Genomic DNA, 15310 nt, shown 5'->3' with positions numbered 1-15310 from the left:
AGCAAGACCCTTACATATGCTGTCTGCAAGAGATTCACTTCAGACTGAAGGACACATACAGACTGAAAGTAAAGACATGGAAAGTATTTTTCATGAAAATGGAAACTAATAGACAAAAGAACCTGGGGTAGCAATACTTATACCAGACAAAAGGGACTTTAAAACAGATGCTAAATAACAAGAGACAAAGAAGCACCAAGCAATTCCACTTCTGGGCATTTATCCAAAGACGCCCAAAACACAAAATCTAAAATCATGAACATCTATATGTTCATTTCAGCATTATTTATAACAGCCAAGATTTGGAAGGAGTCTAAGTGTCCATCAATAGATGAATGGATAAAGAAGAGGCATATACTCACAATGGAATATGACTTAGCCATAAAAAAGAATGAAATCTTGTCATCTGTAACACAAAGATGAGCCTAGAGGGTTTTGTGCTGGTGGTGTTCATCCATTAAAGACACAGCTCACTTGAAATAATACATTGGTTTGGAGAATCACTTCAAATTATATAAAATTCCTGAAATTAAATTTAAAAAATTACCAATTCAAGTAGCTTTGAAATGCTTATCTCCTTACTTTACTCCTATTCTGGAATGACATTCTGTCTCCTTTCATCCATTTGAATATAATTTTTCTTCTAGGCAAGTCCAACTTCAGTTTTTCTATGAAACATTACAACACTAAAAAATCTTTAATGACTTGATTGTCTGCTCTGTTCGTTCAGCCTGCGTATAACTGTACAACCACTTATTTATTCTTCTATTTTTCTCTCATGATCTTAAGATGTATATGGTATATTATATTTTACAATATCCTTCCACTTAATTTTCTGTCTCTCCCCAACCTCTCTTTTTTCCTTTTCTATGGTTTTGGTTTATTTCTAAAATGATAGTACTATGCTTTGTGCTAAGTTTTATAACCATAGTTTCTAGTAGATCTTTTTTTCATGTTAGGAAACAAATGCGTTTTATTAAAAATATTTTAAAAGCTTTATTATAAGACTAATATATAAAGTAAGGCAATAGGTGTTAAAAGTTATTACCTGCCAATAATTTATTTCATATTCAGAATGATTTTGAATTACAAAACTGTAAGACCACAGCAAGAAAATGATACTTTAAAGGTACTTTCAGAGAATGGAAGCATATAAAAGGAAGATGGGAATTGAATGTATCAGATGTTCTTTTTGTAGAAGGAATTGTTTTGAGAAATTTGTATGTTGACTTTGTGTGTGTGTGTCTCAGAACAACCTAGTAAGAGGTCAGTATTCCTCTGCCCACTACACGTAGGTGTAAACACTGAGTCCCAAAGCTGCAAAGTGTAAGAGCCGAGATTTTAACCCAGACTGTTTTAATAAATAATACGTTCTTTTTCACTCTACCATAACACAAACATTTTGAATATGAAGTAATTAAGACCCTTAGAAAAGCATGAACATTAAACACATACTTGTGAAAAAGCTTGCATAAAGCATGCTTATCATAGAAAGCATCTCTTTAAACTCAAAATCATGTACACATTAAACTTTTTCTAGAAATTGTGAGAGAAAAATATTGCATTGGAAAAATAAAATTCTAAAATTATTACCAAATTTAGAAACTATCAATATATTGAAGTACATTATGAAAGTTCTGGGAAAAGATGGAAACTTAGATATAGAAAAGTAAGAGAGAAACCAAAGGACACTCTGATAACCTAGATATCTAGATGTCATGAAGTATATCTAGACTTGCGAGCAATCCTAAATCAATAGATTGACATGAGCAAAATCCAATTAAATTTAATACTCTATTTTCTGAAACTACAGAAAGAGTTGGATTTATTAGTCATTTGCTTTTAGTTTGTGATTTTTCCTTTGTTTTGAAACTTATTTTAATCAGATCAGTTGTGCTTATAGGAAAACATCTTATCATATGAGCTACTTAAATAAATTGCTAGCTCTCTTCTAGGCCCTGGATATAGATTTTAAACAAGACAGACCCCTGACTCTCCTGAATATTACATGCAAATGATGGCAAAGTTAGAAGGACTTAGAATATTACAGAAATAAGCATATTTTGCATTGTTAATAACTATTGTAAAAGAAAATAAAGTAGGGGAAGGGTAGTGGTCAGGAAAGTCCTCTGTTAAAAAAATGGTATTTTAGTAGGAATATGAATCAAGTTAAAGAAAACCCACTAATATTCAAGGAAAGAATGCTGTAGGCTGAGAGAACAGTATGAGCAAAGTCCTGTGGAGGACTGTCCTCAAAATGGTAGGCATAGACACCGCAAGTCCCTTTTCTTCCTCCAGCATTGATATGTGATTTAGGAATAAGAAGAACTAAACATGAAACTGTTAAATAGAACAGAAATATCTTTTGTTTTCACTACATCTTCTGACTTTTTAAAAAAGTTTAAGATCTTTTTATTTATATCTAGGAAACAGCCACAGTGATCATTATAATTTCCTCAGAAATTATTTAATCAGTCAACTGTTAGCATAAATTGAATCAATTCTAAACTAATGAACTGTAGAAATAACAGTAAAAATATATGATGTTACACATGACTGAAATTTAGGCTGAATTAATTTACACTGAAAGCTTTGCTTAATTAAAACAAAAGTTTTAAATAAATATAATTTTTTGTCTAAAGTCTCATTTAAAACAAGTAATGGTCTCTAGATATAGTAGAGTAAGACATTCTTTTATAGTCTTATAAAAATAATAGGAATGATTTATTTTCAAATGGTTGCTATCTTCAAAGTTCCTTACACTTATGTCTTTACCTAAAAGTCATATTAATTCCAACTACTTTGTAATCAATTTATACCAAAAAATCATGTTCTTAGATTATATTTTATGAACATATTGCATACTTTCCTTCATTACCCAATTTCTCTCAGCTTTCTAATAATCAATCATATCTCTGCCTTTTATTTGTTTCATGGTTAATTGGAGATAACTAACAGATGTGTCTGTCTTCTGTGTAATATTTCTTAGCAGTCCATCATGAAGCACATGAAAAATCATATCTGTTTTAGTTTAAAGATTTTTAACTTTCAATTTAAGAAACTAAAATGCACAAATAAGAATGTCTTAATATTCTACTATGTTTTTAAGTTATTAAAATAACCATAAATTAATAATAGAAAATTATGATTGATTTACTCTTCTAACAAATAATAAATCCTGTCATTAGTAGAAGATTTACTATAAAAATTTTTCCTGTTTTATCACATTTATTAGCATATACTTAAAATAGATGACATAAAAATTATATTTTTTCATTTATTACATTTTAGATTCTATGCTTATTAACTTTATTAAATGTTACCTTATCCCATGAAAGGGAAGATGGTTTCACTGAAAAAATGAAAAATGGAAAAAGGTTTAATATTGTCCAGAATGAAACCAAATTTAGCTAACAGTTTTTTTATGATTCTTCACTTAATATTAGTTATTTTCTATTAAAAGTTAATTTTGAATAAAGAAGTAAATTATTATTTTTAATATTATTAAAGAGGCTTAATAAGCCTTTGGGGAAAATATATAACCTAGTAGATAAGAAAATAATACTATGTGTGCATACTTTTAATGTCTCTTAGCAGCTTGTCTGTTAATTGGTTATTGACTTATCTTCTTCTCTAAACTGTCCTAGACTTCCTGAGAACAGAACAAAAATTTTTCCTTCCTCTGTGACTCCAACCCCTAGAATTTTGCCTGAAAAAAAAAGCAAAAAATGAAAAACAAAAAAAACTTGAGTCTAACACTAAATACTTGAGCCTAAGAATTTAACATTAAGAGCCAATGCCAGGAACGCAGTAGGTCCTTCTTCAATGTCACCCGACTGGAGCCAGAATTTTCTGATCATTCCATTTAAAATAGGAATTCCTCCCAATCCCAAATACCCATCCACTTCCCTACTTCTTTGTGTTTTAGCACTTATTACCATATGACATTCTATACATATTATTTTTTCTTTGTTTGTGTCCAGTATCCTCCACAAGTAGAATAATGACTGATACTTATAGGGGCTCAGTATATAGTTAAGGAAACATTGAATACATGAGTGAGGAAGCAGAAGGTAATCCAAGTAGTTTAAAAGCCACCTTTCATCATGTGAGAGATTTTTTTAAAGTGGCTTCTTCTTGTAATGTTTCTGACATTTCCCCCCTGGATTCCGATGTTTTTCTAATTTCGTAGCTCTTTACAAACTTCTACCCAGAGAGTGCTATTTTTTAAAGGGACTAAAATTGGAAATACTTATTATTTCCAATATAAGGTCAAGCAGTCTGACTAATGTAATCTCTGTAAAATTTATTATTAGCTACTAAAGTTTTTAAAAAATCCATCACTGTTTTACAAGAACAATGAACACATTCTAATTTTGTCATACTGTAAACCAGCAGTGTCCAATAGAACTTTCTTCAATGATGGAAATGTCCCATACCTGTGCTGTCCTGCACGGTAGACACTGGACACAAGTGGTTGTTGGGCACTTTAAATATACTTAGGGAGACTGAATAGCTGAGTTTTAAACTTTATTTAACTTTATTTAAATTAACATTTAAATAGCTATCTGGTGATAGTGTCTATCATATTGGACAAGCACAGCTTTAAACAATTATTTTCCTTATACATGTTCAGAATAACTAAACAAAATAATAAAACAAAAATAATGAAACACAAATTTATTAAAAAGTAGCTTTAGACACTTTAATATTTAACAGTATTCTTTATAAAATTATAAAAATTTATATCAACTGTTAATGAATGGTTGTGTTTTGCTTGTTTTATATTATTAAAGTATAGATTAAGATACATGAAGAGTTATAATAATAGCTAATACAGTCATCAAAATGGTAAAATAGTTCTAGTAATGTAATTCATTACACTATGCTCTATTAATCCCTTCTCTAAGGATTTAGAAATAAAAAGAATATGGGTTCTACTATAATAAAATTTTTAAAATCACTTGCTAACACTATAAGATGTGATAGATAAGCAAATGTCCTTGCTCATTGATTTTTTTATAATTCCCTTCCTCATTTGATTTTTAGTCATACCTGAAATTAGAATAAAATCAGTGGTCTTATATACCTCAATGAGATAAAAATGTTACCTTCAATATAATGGTGATTTTATTTGTGATTGTGAACATATTTTATCAACTTTTCTAAGTTTTTTGAGTAGAGTGGTTCTGTATTAACAGTGTTTTGAGGATATATGCATTATACGTGGTTTATATGAACATAGGTACCATACATAATAATTGGCTCAATTTTTAATTCCAAAAAATGTTAGCAAAAATAGGAATGAAAAAGAAAATTAAATAAAACATTGACCTGACTGTGTTGCAGCCTCTCTAGGTTGGGCCAGTTCACTTGAGACTCAGGTAGGCAGAAGATGTGTGGAGCCATCATGCCTTTATTTGGGGGAGTCACACAGGCCACAAGCCCATGTCCAAGTTGGTGGCCCAACTCCCTCCCGCATCCAAAGCTCCTACCCCTTAAGTACTAGCCCCAAACAAAGCCAGCTGCAGGCCAGAAAATGAAGTAACGTAGCATGAGCTGTGCATGGGAGCCTACTCAAGGATATGGGGCAGTTTATCGCATCTGAGCTCAAGGCTATGAGGCCCAGGCTCAAGGCTGTGAGAACACTGCTTTATCAGACTCCTTCAAGGTTGTGAGAAGCTGCTCCCTCCAGTTACCCCACGCTTCTGGGTGAGGGAACCAGACTGCCTCCACTTATCCTACACTGACATAATTTGATTCCATAAAATAAATGGGCAATATAAATTAGGAACTAACTTTCTGAATAGCATTCTCTTGAGTCTAGCTGATAGAACAAGTTAATTACAAACAGGTGCCTCATCATTACTACTTCTGAAAGATTCAGGTTTGTCAAAATAGTTGGACATTTTCATCACATACTCTTCTTCTATACCCAGCCTAATTCTGGAAGCCCCAGTTAATAAAAAGAAATAGCAAAATTGTATTTTAAAATTGACTAAGGAAAAGAGAAGCTAAAACTCTCAAATTGCAAAAGAAATGGTGGTATCTCTAGAAATTTTCTAAAAATCAAGGTGTTGTTATAGTCATTGGAAAACTAGTGAAATAGAATCTAGTCATTGGAAAACTAGTGAAATAGAAACATAATATACAAAATTTATGTTTTTCCGGTAGAAATCAGCAACAGTCAACTAGAAAATTCCCTGGAAATAATTTCAATGAAAATAGCATCAAAAACTACAAAATTCTTATAAGTAGTCATAACAAGAGGTGTTACTTTATTGACAATCAAAGGAATGACTGAAAAGAAAGATTATGTCCTAAAATGGGAAGGCTCAAGTAAAAGGAGAAGTTAATTGTTCTTCTATTAAATTATAAAACCCATGTAATTCCATTTAATATCCCAATGAGATGTGTGTGTATTTGTGTGTATGGGCATGTATATGTATGATTTTAAAATAGATCTCAAGGTCTTTGTTCTAAAGGTCATGTAATAAGCTAATTTGGAAGAATGGGCAACGATATTTTAGAAAAAGAAATAATGAAGAGAAAATTACTCTCCCTCACATCATAACAAAATAAAGAATTATGCAATTAAGCAACATGATATTTTATGAAAAGAGACAAACAAATCATTTTGGAAGTGGAAATATACACATACATATATATTCAGAACAGAAAGTGTTTTCCATATAGACAAGAAAGATGAAATCTATTATTTGGATAATAGTTATCAATTTGGAGAAAATTTAATGAAAGCTCAAGCCATACACAAAATCTACATTTTGGAGGTTTAAATATTAAAACAACCTTAAAGGCTTGATTAATATCTATAATATTTACATTTATAAATATATTTCAGAAATATAAAATGTGAGCAAATATTTTTAGAGTCTAATGTAAGAAAGGTTTTGCTAAATTAGACAGTCTGTAGATTATCTATAAATAAAAAAATTAATGTGTTAAATATTTAACCATTTAAAATGTAATGAAAAACACATTATTGAAAGTGAGAAGTGAAGTTATTCACTGGAACAAAATATTTACAAGATGTACTAAGAAACAGATGCAAGCAAATCATTCACCAAAAACAAATAATGAATTACAATAGACATTTATGATTAATGTTCAATTTCATTAGTAAATAGAAAACTAAATATTAAAAATAATGTAATAGAGAAAAGTTGTTAATAAAAGCCTATTAGCTAGAGAATTATTTCTCGCAAAGTAATTATCATTTAGTTTCTTTTTTTTTTACAGATATTTGTTTTGTATTCAAAATTGTAAATGTTAAAAATTTTTAAAGAATAAAAATGTAAATTTATACATCTCATACAATTCTACTATAAAATAAATTTGTGGGTTATAAAGTGAATAAGCTATAGAAATATTTCCAAGTTATGATATTAGGTGAATAATGTAAACATTAGAGCAAATTTTATAACATGATTTTATTATTTTTTAACACATATGCTTACAAAACTCTAATTCATTCTCACTCTTTCTCACCTTTAGGAAAGAGGTAGAAATAGAAACTTGAGAACCTGTGGAATATGATGACCAGTAAAATGTGACTCCAGGGCTATTCAGTCGTTTTTTACAGCACATTTTTTTTAACTATAATTTTTAGGAGGAATTTTCTTCTCGGAAATGGGAAGGAAGAAGAGAGAAATCTACGGCTATTTATGAAGTAAGTTATATGCACCTTTCATAACAACTAGGAAATGTGTGTTGAAGATGGGCAAGAGGTTTTGACAAAAGATAGGGAATGAATTCTGTGAATACAGAGCTGTGACAGAAATAAATACATAGTTAACCACTAGGATATTCTGCTATAAATCTTCTGAGTTAGTTGAAATAAAAGGTGTAACGTTGATTGCTTATTCAGAAATGTATGTAATTTATTTGTTTATTTTTATTAATTTAACCACTTAGTTTATACTGAGTATGATGTACTAGAAGCTACGGTAGGAGCTAACCATTTTATTGTAACAGTATATTTATTTACCACTATACTCCTACCTGGAATTCTTGCATCAAACTTGTTTGTTAATACAAGTTTTGACAATCATTCACATTACTTACAAATTGCTGTTCAGTCTGGTACTTAATATAATATTTTCATTAAGCTTCTCACATTTAAAAATCTTATCTCCTCAATTATGTTGTAAAATTTTAAGAACAGAATTCATGTCTTATCTTTCCTTATATCCCTCAGAGTAGCTTGATATAGTAAGCACTAATTAAATCATTGTCATGTTGTGGGTTTATTTTTTAAATTTCTTTAGCTATTTCCAGGACTTTGTTTTGGACTTTATTTTGAAATCCATAGTGACAAGGTCAGTAGTGGGCTCAGATTGAAAGAGCAGGACAAAATAAGAGACAATCACAAGCACAGAGAACATCTGAAATATCAAAGTTGGCCTCAACTTAGGTCTCGGTTTTATCATTTTTATGTCTTCTTTATTTTTCTTCAATTAGAAAATAAATTAGTATTCATATGCAATAAATACACCTTTTGTTTCTTTAATAAAGAAATCCTTTATTAACCTGAAAAAATAACTCTCAGAAGTGGGTTCATGGGTTTACCTCTCTGAGGCTCAATGTTCTTTTTGTAGAAAAAAAACCAAACACTATTTCCTGGTCATGGTCTCAAAGTTACAAACCAACAGGGCAAAAGCCCTGAGGGGAAATAAAATCTTTAAGGGAGTCGATGTTGAGAGACATTCTCCATGGTTGCTATCATTACTGCCTGTTTTGCAAGCAGGGGCATCGACTCTGTTCTCAAAGCTATTTGCATGGCAAATAGAGTTGGGAGACAGACAGGGTCTCCCTCTGAGATAGAGTTCAGGCGCAATCATCGCCTACTGTAAACTTTATGTCCAGGATTTCTACTGCATGCGCAGCATCTATTTGGGCAACTCCATATCAACTTTGGACCTTAAGAGACAAGGAGAATTGACATGAAAATTACGCTTTGCTTCCTGTTATGCCATGAAAAATAAATTTCTTTTATTCTCATCCAGAGTTTTGTGTCTTCCACAATCATCCATGAAAAGGTACTAGTATAACTTCTTAGCTTGCAAGTATAGTTAAAATCTTAGATTCTTTCAATTATTAACAGTAAATACAACTCAATTTAGGGACAGTCATTGTTACAGAGTAGGAAACTATAAGAGTACCTGCTTCTCTAGAATGGGGTTCCCAGCTCAGGTCATTCCAAGCCTCTGAGTTACACTGTAGCACCATTTCTCAAGGGGACACATTCTCCCTCCCCACCAACCAGGGAAAGTTTATTAAAATCATTTGAAATTTTTACCCTGAAAACTTTTAACATCCACAATATTATCTCTATAAAGTAAAATTTTAGCATGTCATCTTATGTTAATACATAGTACAAAATCCTACTACAAACAAAACAAAATAAAACCTTAGCGCTCCCACCCATATAATAGCATTCAGTGGTTGATGTTAGCCAGTCTCCCAGCATTTACATTCAAAATTATTGTGCTATAAAACTTGTAGAATGCATGGATGAACATACTAAGTTTATATATATTCAGTTAGAAAAACCTTAAAAGTGTATCTCTGGATCTTTAAGCATATTGAAGATGTGAACTCCTATCCAGCAGATTGAGTATTGGTGGTAAAAATAATAAAAATACTAGTAAGATACTTTATGAAACAAATTTGTAGCAGGGGTATTAAGAGAAAAAATGACCTTGTGCGATATTTTTGCTGCAGCAGGTGTTACCTTTGATAGATGATACTTGTAAATCAGGGCTAATGTGGTACAGTCCCAACTGACACATGAAATATAAGCACTTCTGATGAACTTTATAAAGGCCAAACAGCAGATGCATGTGTTGGCTATTAACATTCATGGATTTCTACCTTATTTAAAAGAAAAGTAGAAATTAATTATAATGTAATTGTAGGCCACATAATGAAATTTCACAAAGATCTTCCATGCTTTCAGAATAAGAGGGAAAATAGTCTTAAAAATTTCCATATAAACCGAATTTTTGGTTCTGTCTCTACAAGCTATTGTGAAGATTTCAGGCACCTTAAAATTTTTTTTGGTTACTATGATCTATATGACAATATAAAAATGTCTGTAAAAACCACTTGTTTCTAAGTACTTGAAAAATAACATAACATCAAGGTGATATCTGAGAGGATAAGTTCACCCAATGATTCCATTAAGCAACTTTAAATATACATAGTCTTTCATTATATATTTAATTTTTCAAAAATGTTAAAAAAATAAAAATAATATCTAATTTCTGATAAAGGTTAGCAAATCAGGAATTCAAAAATTCTTTCAGAATTTTTCCTTCTTTAAATAATACATCTACCTAATTATATATCCATTAGTTAAACAAATGGTTGTTAAATGATAAAGATTATGCTGGATGTTTGGAATGTATTGATGAACAAAACAAATAATCCTTCCTTCTTAAAGATTATGGTATAAAACTGGCAAAATAATTTTTAAACTTGATGGAAAATGGAAAAGACTCCTTTTCAACTATAGTCCAAACATTCCCAATAAGACAAACTTTTGCAAAATGACTTAAAAATATAAATAAAAAGAGTGCCATGGCTCTAATGGTAAATAATAATGACTATTCTTCTGATATACTAAAGATTAATAAATTTACTAAGCGGCCTTCCTCATTTACCTAGCTGTGTCATAGACACACATTCAAATGTGATTATAGTACAAAGTAATAGAAGTAATGAAAACAGAACTGTTTAAGTCACTTTCACACAGGTAAAATGACCAGTCTTTGATTGACAGAACAGAGTTCGCAAATTCCTGGCTTTGATCTTATTCTAGATTTGGAAGGCTTACTCTATTTTAGGTGCTTAAATATTCATATTTGTATTAAAAATGCTGACTTTCAATAAGTTAACCACCTTGGACTAAAACTATGTTATAATTTTTCTTTGCAATAAGTGATATTTTTTAAATGAGGATTTGGATTGAAATGTTATGCTTCAAACAAATTACCTGAAAGTTAACAATGTGATAGTAGTTTATATATTCAAAGTAAGTATATTTTATTTAAAATGAATACTTATGGTGGTTACTGCTACTTTTAAACTTCAAAAATGTCCTATAGGTGGCCATAAATGTTTCATGCAAAGGCATTGCATAACTGAAGGAAGATGTATGCAAGAAACAATAAACATTTTATAATTAAATGTAATTAAAATGTTTTATTTTTGAGTCCGAATTTGTAGAGTGTATATATATATATAAGATAGATGATATACACCATATACAGTTTTTAAAAGGGTAGGAATATTTTTATAAATTAATATAACTTACTATAATTTAAAGTGTGAAACATTTAATAAAGAAGCATTATATTATTAAATCACATTATGGTCTGCTAACCACTATAATTTAAATTTATATTAAAATCTATAATTATAGTCCAAATTATATACTTTTAACTTTGAATTATGACTTAAAATTTTAGGATCCAATTTTCTTTCCTAGTCTACCATATCTAAAAATTAAAATTTGACTATTCTTGAAATCTATTTTTATATTGAAAGTATAGCACTCAAATTATCTACATATACTGATTATTATGAGTAAATACTCCAAATATCTTAAAAGTATAAACATAATAAACTTTTAAAAATAAAAAATAAAATAAATCAACATATTTTCCTAAATACTTTTTTAAAAGATTTTATTTATTTATTTTTGAGAGAGGGTAAAGGAGGGAAAAAGAGAGGGAGAGAAACATTGATCCCTGAGAGAAACACCCACCTGTTGCCTTTTGTACGCTTCCAGCTGGAGACTTGGCCCACAACCCAGGCATGTGCCCTGACTGGGAATTGAACAATGACATTTCAGTCTGCAGGCCAGTACTCAGTCCACTGAGCCACACCAGCTAGGGTTGTTTGCCTAAATATTAAGATGTAAAATTATTAATTAATATTCTTAATATTAATAATAAATGTGCAGCATTTTCCCCAAAGTATAGTGGTACTTGTTATTGAAAGTTTGCTAGGTCAGAATATTGAAAATTATTTGCCTTCGTCCATGCTTCAAATAAATATCAACATCACTGAAATAAATATACTGAAATGCAAAGCGCGTTATATTAACTGACTACGTCTCTTACATAAAATGTTAAGAGAAATCGCTTTACCTTAATACTTATCAAGAATGCACGCAACCCTTATCTGTGTTATTATTAGGAGCAAAATAAGTTTGAAATAGGTTGGCTGCTTGCCTTTTGCTGGTTTTGCTTTTTTTCTTAGAATTATAGTTCATTTTATAATGATAATAAAGCAAAGGTAATAATTAAAATATTAATGGATGGATAATATTGCGTACTATGCATTATCTTTTTTCCATACTTTTTTATTATTTTATATTAAAATATGAAAAGATGAATAAGATAAAAAGTATAGTAAAAATTCTTTGCAACATTACTGAATAAGTAAATGTCATAAATATCTTAAGTATAAAGAATCTATATGCTTCAACAATTTAGATCAGTTTAATTCAATTAATTATTAAGTAAACACCCATTATACTAGTTCCTAAATTTTTGTTTTTAATAGAAAACTTATGCTCTCTAAAAAATAAAAAATGAAATAATAAGGAAAATGAACTGGAGAAGAGGACAGAGACTGGAATGGGCAATAAACAGATAATAAATAAATATTGAGTAAGTGGCAATAATAAAATTATTTTAAAGATAACAAAGATTAAAGGGCTACAGCAGTCTCCCCATTATCTGCAGTTTCACTTTTCATGTTTTCAGTTACCCATGATACACCACTATCTGAAAATATTAAATATAAAATCCCAGAAATAAATCATTCATAAGTTTTCAACTGCATGCCAGTCTGAGTAGCATGATGAAATATCAAGCTGTTTTGTTTCATCCCATCCAGGTTATGAATCATGACTTCATTCAGCCTATCCACACGGTAAATGCTTCCTTGCCCCCCATCACTTAGTAGCCATCTTGGTTACCAAGTCAGTGAAGTATCACAGTGCTTGTGTTCAAGTAACCTTATTTTACTTAAAAACGGCCCCAAAGTGCAAAAGTAGTGATGTTGGCAATTTGCATATGCCACAGGGAAGACAGAAAGTGTTTTCTTTAACTGAAAAGTTGAAAATTTTTGACCTAATAAAAGACCACAGTCACATAACTTTTATTACAGTATATTGTTATACTAGTTCTATTTGATCATTAGCTATTGTTCTTAATCTCTTACTGTGCCTAATTTATCAATTAAACTACATATATTTATATATAATATATATATATGAAAAAGCAGTGCATTTGGGTTCAGTACTCTCTGTGGTTTCAGGCATCCATTGGGAGTCTAGAACATATCCCCCAAGAATAAGGGGGGGACAACTGTAATCAGAATAAAATGAAAATATTTAAAAAACAAGGAACAGTGAAAACTCTGATTTAAAAATAAGAGATGTAAATTAATTACTAATGGTTGAGCTTAAGAAATTAGACAAATTTCATAAAATGAACCTAAAGAAATTAGAAGTAAAAATTAAAGCAAAAATTGCTAACATGAAAAAAGAAATGAAAGAGATGATTAATAAAACTTAATTAAAAAGGTTTTTTGAAAAAATTAATAAAATAGACCATCTGGCAAGATTGAATTCAATATAAAAGGGAGATAAAATCTGTATAAATACCTATTAAAAAAAAGGAGAGGTATAACTGCACGTAAAATACACACTAAAAAGAAATCATGAGATCTGACCATAATTTAATTTATAGCACTAAATTGTGTGTACACACACACACACACACACACACACACACAAAGACAGATGAAAGTTTAAGTGTTGTAGGAATATAAATATGATCCAAAAATTGTTCGAGAATAAATATATAAATTAGAATATACCAAAAACCCTTGCAGTAAATTTTTTCACTTCTCCCCAGCTCCCTGCTAAAAATAAGGGGAAGGCAGAAGTAAATGTAAAGTGCAAGTGGCATGACTAGCCATTTTTTCATACATGCAAGGACAAAAAAAATCCCTCTAATTTAATATATTCTAGAGATAGTTATAGATAAAATAGAAAGTAAAATAGATAAATCAGCTCAATGCTTTGTTTAAATGAGTTCAATATATATGTCTGTCCGTTTTCTTTCCATAGAAGAGCCCCAAAACTTACATCTACCCACAGCCCAGATACAGAAGAGGGTTCTTCATTCATAATATCTAAATGGTATATGCTCTACCAATTGTGCTACATCCTGACATAAAAGAAGAAGAAATTTGTCCTTTTAGCCCCCGTATTTTATCTGCAGGATGATCTAATTTGTTTTATTATTAAACAACATCTACTTCCCAATCTTCATGTAAAAGCTAAGGATCTTGGTAAAGCATCAATAGAATTTTGTTTATTTGTTTTAGCTTTTAATTTTCTAAAATTTGAAAATGTAAAATAGTGTCTCTTATTTTATGAACAGAAAATAAACAATCATCCAATGACAAATATAATACCTAATTACACCTCTTTGAGATAATTATTTAACATACAACCTCTCAAAGTTGGGATAGGTCTGCTCTATTGTCTACAATATCTGTAAATATTTTGGCTGCCAAAATTAAAAAGAATAGATAAGTAATAAAATCACATAAATATTACAAAAATATTTTTTATCTCACCAGCAGGTACCATGAGTTATACAATTCTTCATGAAGAAGTAGATGTATAATGGAAAAATAAAATCACATGAATACAATGAAACTTTAAAAGGCTTAGAATTAATTTATTGGTATACATATGGATAAACACTAACTTTAAAAAAATTAAAATCTGCATTTTTCAAAAAATGAAAAAACTCAACATTTTATTTGTTAAGGGGTAAAGGTTCAGTTTGTTTTAACACCTTCTTCAGATTAATGTATAATACCCAGAATTGCATGTTATTTTGAGGTAAATGTAATTGAATAGGTACAGGTATGTTAAGCAAAGACAAAAAATCAACATGGCATTGGGCATGCATGGACTCCAGAATCTCTCTAACCACAGTCATTGAAGTTAATTGCTGTTATACAACACACAAACATTAGAACACTATACATTATGCAGTTGGACCACTCCCTTGAAAACATTATTGCGGTCTCCTCTCTGAGGAAGTTTTGTCAATCATGGAATTGATTGTTCAAGTGCTTAATCAATCCACTTAAATACTTGCATAAAAATTATACTCGTGGCATAGTATTGATCACAAACCAAGTATTTCCACTTTCTTCTCTTATAATAATGTCATACTTATTCAGTAAGTAT

This window comes from Pteronotus mesoamericanus, unplaced genomic scaffold (genome assembly GCF_021234165.1).
Source record: "Pteronotus mesoamericanus isolate MK-2021 breed Mesoamerican mustached bat unplaced genomic scaffold, CSHL_Meso_final scaffold_85, whole genome shotgun sequence".
NCBI classification, from domain to species: domain Eukaryota; kingdom Metazoa; phylum Chordata; class Mammalia; order Chiroptera; family Mormoopidae; genus Pteronotus; species Pteronotus mesoamericanus.
Note: the sequence above shows the minus strand (reverse complement) of the source record.